Source organism: Cebus imitator, unplaced genomic scaffold (assembly GCF_001604975.1).
Source record: "Cebus imitator isolate Cc_AM_T3 unplaced genomic scaffold, Cebus_imitator-1.0 Scaffold58, whole genome shotgun sequence".
Taxonomy (NCBI): domain Eukaryota; kingdom Metazoa; phylum Chordata; class Mammalia; order Primates; family Cebidae; genus Cebus; species Cebus imitator.
Genome location: NW_016107373.1, coordinates 751,796 through 757,895, shown reverse-complemented (window position 1 = coordinate 757,895; position 6,100 = coordinate 751,796). Strand labels below are relative to the sequence as shown.

Here is a 6,100-nt window from a genome sequence, read left to right as displayed (position 1 = left end):
CTGCCTCAGCTTCCTGAGTAGCTGGGATTACAGGCACGCGCCACCATGCCCAGCTAATGTTTTGTATTTTTAGTAGAGACGGGGTTTCACCGTGTTGACCAGGACGGTCTCGATCTCTTGACCTCATGATCCACCCGCCTCGGCCTCCCAAAGTGCTGGGATTACAGGCTTGAGCCACCGCGCCCGGCCGAATCATACCCATTTTATGGCAGGATTGACTGTTGTAAAGATATTAAGTGATCAACATGGGGTGTGTCAACAGAACCAAGAAGTTTCTGATCCACAATTGCCTCCACTTGCTAGGTTAACATAAGGATTATATAGTGTTTACTTACATTTGCCTTAGATTTTTCAGTATAGCATGATGAAGTTCTAAATGCTTATCTCATACACAGTGAGGCTATCTGAGCAAGACATGGACGATTGGCCATTAGTGTGGATTTTAGGACACTCGAGCATTATAGGTACATGTTAGAAAACTTAATCCTCATCTTGTTGTGGAAGTCACGGCAAAGCCAAAGAGGAAAGCCTGTCTTAAATGCTTTTCCTTTTCCAAGAGGCCAGCTATGTGCCCAGATATCTTCGCCCTCCAGCTATGCAGGTGTGCTGTTTTTATTCTTTAATCATTCACATAAATTAAAGCCTATTCCTTTGCATTAAAAAAATATATGTAAAATGACACTCTCCATGTTTTATTGCCAGGCAGGAGCTTTGAACTTTGTCTCATTGAAGTTTGATAAACTAAGGATTTTCCAGTTTTGGGTGGTACCCTTAACCACAGAGAGAACATTAGACTGATAAGAGCTGCAGGTGAAGGAAACCACCAGGGCACAGCAGTTAGAGAGAGCTTCACACTTGGCTGTTGGCTGGTGTAAAACTCTCTGCTGGGAGGAACTTTTCTTCTTAGCTTCTTCCCTTCACCCACAGATAAAAATAACACCAGGGCTTTCTCTCTCTCTCTCTCTCTCTCTCTCTCTCTCTCTTTTTTGAGAAGGAGTCTTGCTCTGTTACCCAGGCTACAGTGTAGTGGCATGATCTCAGCTCACTGCAACCTCTGCCTCCTGGGTTCAGTGATTCTCCTGCCTCAACCTCCGGAGTAGCTGGGATTATAGGTGCCCACCACCGCGACTCACTAATTTTTGTATTTTTAGTAGAGATGGGGTTTCACCATCTTGGCCAGGCTGGTCTCGAACTCCTGACCTTGTGATCCACCTGCCTTGGCCTCCCAAACTGCTGGGATTACAAGCATGACCCATCGCATCTGGCCAAGAACACTAGGGCTTTCTGTTTCTACTTTGTGAACTAGCAATGGATGGGATGGTTCTTTTCAAGAAGCTTTGAAATTTAGGGACAAGTTCTAACTTCACAGAAATGCTGATTGGTATGAAGGTGGGGGGACAGGACAGATAGACACACACACACACACACACACATATAAATTCACATGGACCCAAATGGACCATATCTCTCAGGTGATTTTATTGTCAACATACATTCCTATCTTTGTGCACTTTGTAAAATCAAGATAATTTTTACTTCCATAACTGACTATAAAGTATTAATGGTGAGGCAGTGTGTTAAGAGAATGGATTCTTGGTATTAGGCAAACCTTGGTTCAAATCTTGGCTTTGCTTCCCACTGGCTGTGTAAATTATTTTAATTTTGTAAGTCTCAGTTCTTCCACTTATAAAAATATAAGTATAAGAATAACTATTGGCTGGGCATGGTGGCTGATGCCTGTAATCCCAACACTTTGTGAGGCCGAGGTGGGTGGATCACCTGAGGTGGGGAGTTTGAGACTAGCCTGACTGACATGGAGAAAACCCATCTCTACTAAAAATACAAATTTAGCAAGGTGTGGTGCTCATGCCTGTAATCCCAGCTACTTGGGAGGCTGAGGCTTGAGAATTGCTTGAACCCGGGAGGCGGAGGTTGTGGTGAGCCAAGATTGCACCAGTGGACTCCAGCCTGGGCAAGAAGAATAAAACTCTTTCTCAAAAAAAAAAAAAAAAAACCCAAGAAAAAAGAGAATATTATAGGATTGTATTTGGAACAAATAGAATAAAGCATGAAAACAATTAGTACAGAGTACTATATCTGTCACATTGTTGTTTAATACAATTTTAAAAGTTTTCTAAAATGGTAGCTGTTATTTGTAATATTAAACTAAATATCTGACTGGCAGATAAATGTTAAACATGTATGGCCCAATATTTTTCTTTCTTTTTTATATTTTTGGTATAAAGTTTATTTTCCAGAAAATTCTTCCTTTTTTTTCTCTAGAAGGACAAAAGTACTTTAACTTTTACTGCTCTGAAAATATTTCTCCTGTAAAGGGCTTTCACATTGACTCTGAGTCCCTGGAGCTAGGGAGGAGAAACAGCAGGATTTGCTTCTAAGTAGAGCTCTTTCATTTCTACCATCAAAAAGAAAAAAAAAAAACCCTATTCTAGCCTTAGATAGAGCTAAGTCATAAAAGGCCACATAGCCCAAGGAATGAATCATTTCGTAAGATCAGGATAAGCCGGTAAAAGAAAGGAAGAAGAATACAGAGTTGAAAATGCTGCTGATTTTAATGTTTCTCTGTCCATTTTTTCCCTCCCAATTTAATGTACACCTAATCGTATTTTGAAAACAATGCCAGAAATTGGCAGGTATTATCTCACAGCTTCACACCCAGTTTTAGCCATTTCTTAAAGAAACAGTTTTCTAGCCCAGGCATGGTGGCTCATGCCTGTAATGCCAGCAATTTGGGAGGCTGCAGCGGGCAGATCTCCTGAGGTTGGGAGTTTGAGACTAGCCTGACTGACATGGAAAAACCCCATCTCTACTAAAAATATAAAGTTAGCTGGGCATGGTGGCACATGCCTGTAATCTCTGCTACTCGAGAGGCTGAGGCAAGAGAATCGCTTGAACCCGGTAGGCAGAGGTTGCGGTGAGCCGAGATCGCGCCATTATTCTCCAGCCTGGGCAACAAGAGCAAAATTGCATCTCAAAAAAAACAAACAAAAACAGTTTTCTAGTTGGATGAACTGTTGAGTTGAGGCACTGATTTTGTTTCACCTCTTTTTGGGTGGGGGAAGGGGTGGGCAGTCAGTGTTTGCAGTGGTTGATAGTTGTTAGTTTTGGGAAGCACTCGTTTAGTTAGATGGAGTCACAGAATGTAAACAGGTCATCCATCTGAACTTTAGGCTGCGGGGCATGTGGTAAAACCTTAGGTCACCATGGTCATAATGGTCAAGTGAAGACTCTTGAGCTCAGGTTGGTAGATTAACTTACTTGTTTTATGAGCTTCACTAGACTACCAGGACTTCAGAAAAAGTTTTTGGAAACACTGATTTTTTTTTTTGTAAATTTTAAGTAATTCTTTCACATTTTCCTGAGGAATGAAACTGAAAGAGGCAAATGTCTACTTTGGCAGCAACTTCATGGAATTGCTTTTTGGAAGGATATTCATCACTTTGGGTTTTTTGTTCTCACTGTTCCAGAAGAAAGTATTTTCCTGAATTTTTTATGGTAAAGGGGAACACCAAATTGGAAGGTTCTATGTAAAGTTTGTCAGGATACCACTGTCATACCTAAGGACAAAACTCAGAGAAGGGGAAGAAGTATTTATTGAGTACCTGACATCTAAGAAGTTCTGGCCTATGTTGTTTACTGAAGTAAACTCCCAATAACATTTTGGGATAGGCTTTTAAGGAAACACGTTATCAGTCACGTACTATGTACCAAGCACATAGTGGTGTTTTACCTGTACTGTCTTATTTAATTCTCATAACCCTGTAATGTAAGTACCATAATTATCCCCATTTTACCATGAAGAAATAGGCTTGAAGAGTAATTTGTTTATGGTCACATAACTAGGAAGCAGCAGAACTGAGAATGGAGCTCTTGACTCTCTGAAGTCCAAAGCCCAAGTTCTTAACTAGTAATTCTTTCTTTTTTTTTTTTTAATTGTACTTTGGGTTCTGGGGTACATGTGTAGATCATGCAAGATTGTTACATAGGTACATACATGGCAAGGTGGTTTGCTGCCTCCATCTCCCCATCACCTATATCTGACATTTCTCCCCATGTTATCTCTCCCCAATCTCCCCACCTCCCACTCTCCCTCCCCTAGTCCCCCACAACAGACCCCAGTGTGTGATGCTTCTCTCCCTGTGTCCATGTGTTCTCATTGTTCAATACCCACCTATGAGTGAGAACATGTGGTGTTTGATTTTCTGTTTTGTGTCAGTTTGCTGAGAATAATGGTTTCCAGGTTCATCCATTTCCCTACAAAGGACATGAACTCATTGTCTTTTATGGCTGCATAGTATTCCATGGTGTATATGTGCCACATTTTTCTTGTCCAGTCTATCATTGATGGGCATTTGTGTTGGTTCCAGGTCTTTGCTATTGTAAACAGTGCTGCAGTGAACATATGTGTGCATGTGTCTTTGTAATAGAACAATTTATAATCCTTTGGGTATATACCCAGTAATGGAATTGCTGGGTCAAATGGAATTTCTATTTCTAGGTCCTTGAGGAATCGCCACACTATCTTCCACAATGGTTGAACTAATTTACACTCCCACCAACTGTGTAAAAGTGTTCCTATTTCTCCACATCCTCTCTAGCATCTGTTGTCTCCAGATTTTTTAATGGTTGTCATTCTAACTGGCATGAGATGGTATCTCAATGTATTTAAGAATACATAGGAAGCAATGCGGTGGGGGGGGGTACTTGTTAAAAATTACTCGGCTCCAGTAAGAAATTTAAGATCACTTAATTTGGGACAGTGCTAGACTATAAATCTGCATTTTTTTTTCTTTTTTTTGAGATAGAGTCTCATTCTGTTGCCAGGCTGGAGTGCAGTGGCACGATCTCGGATCACTGCAATCTCTGCCTCCCGGGTTCAAGCGATTCTCCTGCCTCAGCCTCCCAAGTAGCTGGGACTACAGGCGCACACCATCAAGCTTAGGCTCATTTTTGTATTTTTAGTGGTGACGGGGTTTCACCATGTTGGTCAGGATGGTCTTGATCTCTTGACCTTGTGATCCGCCCACTTTGGCCTCCCAAAGTGCTGGGATTACAGGTGTGAGCCACTGCACCTGGCCAAATATAAATCTGCATTTTAAACAGGGCATCCCAGGGATTCAGATCAAGAAATTGATTGACCATATTTTGAGAAACATAGATTATATTGCTTTCCACACTTGATAAAGAAAGAAAAGAGGTGCAGACTAAGTAACTATCCAAGATTAAGCTACCAAAGATAGAGCCATGATTCAAACTCAGGTCTGTCTCACTCCAATACTCATAATTTTTATTATATGCCCATGATTAACTCACACATTTCCAAGTCACAACAAATGCAGAAAACGTGATATCTAACACACCGAGCCACACAGATTTCATGGTCTTGTTGTTTACCTAAGTTAATAACTACATATACACTAGTATTAAAATTTTCATGGCCCTTAAACTTTTCCAGTGACTTAAAAAAAAATTAAACAATGGAGGCTGGGTGCAGTAGCTCACACCTGTAAGCTGAGCACTTTGGGAGGCTGAGGTGGGTGGATCACAAGGAATTCGAGACCAGCCTGGCCAATATGGTGACATCCCGTCTCTACCAAAAATACAAAAATTAGTCGGGTGTGGTGGTGGGAGCCTGTAGTCCCAGCTACTTGGGAGGCTGAGGCAGTAGAATTGCTTCAACCTGGGAGGTGGAGGTTGTAGTGAGCTGAGATCACCTCATTGCACTACAGCCTGGGCAACAGAGTGAGATCACTCTGTCTCAAAAAAAAAGCAAGACAAAAACCAAAAAACCTGAGTTTTCTGTTTTTCTTTTATGAGATGAAGTCTGATCCTGTTGCCAGGCTGGAGTACAGTGGCATGTTCTCGGCTTACTGCAACCTCCACCTCCTGGGTTCAAGCAATTTTCTGCTGCAGCTTCCTGAGTAGCTGGGATTATAGGCGTATGTCACTGTGTCTGGCTAATTTTTGTATTATTAGTAGAGACAGGGTTTCACCATGTTGCCAGGCTGGTTTCAAACTCTGCCCTCAAGTGATCCACCTGCCTCAGTCTCCCAAACTGTTGGGATTACAGGCATGAGCC

At 41.7% G+C, this 6,100-nt stretch overlaps 1 protein-coding gene across 2 annotated transcripts in view; it reads left to right on the top strand.

Annotated features, from left to right (window-relative positions):
- Positions 1-6,100, top strand: part of CUNH11orf49 (chromosome unknown C11orf49 homolog) — a 222,694-nt gene that overhangs the window by 43,839 nt on the left and 172,755 nt on the right. The window lies entirely within an intron of this gene.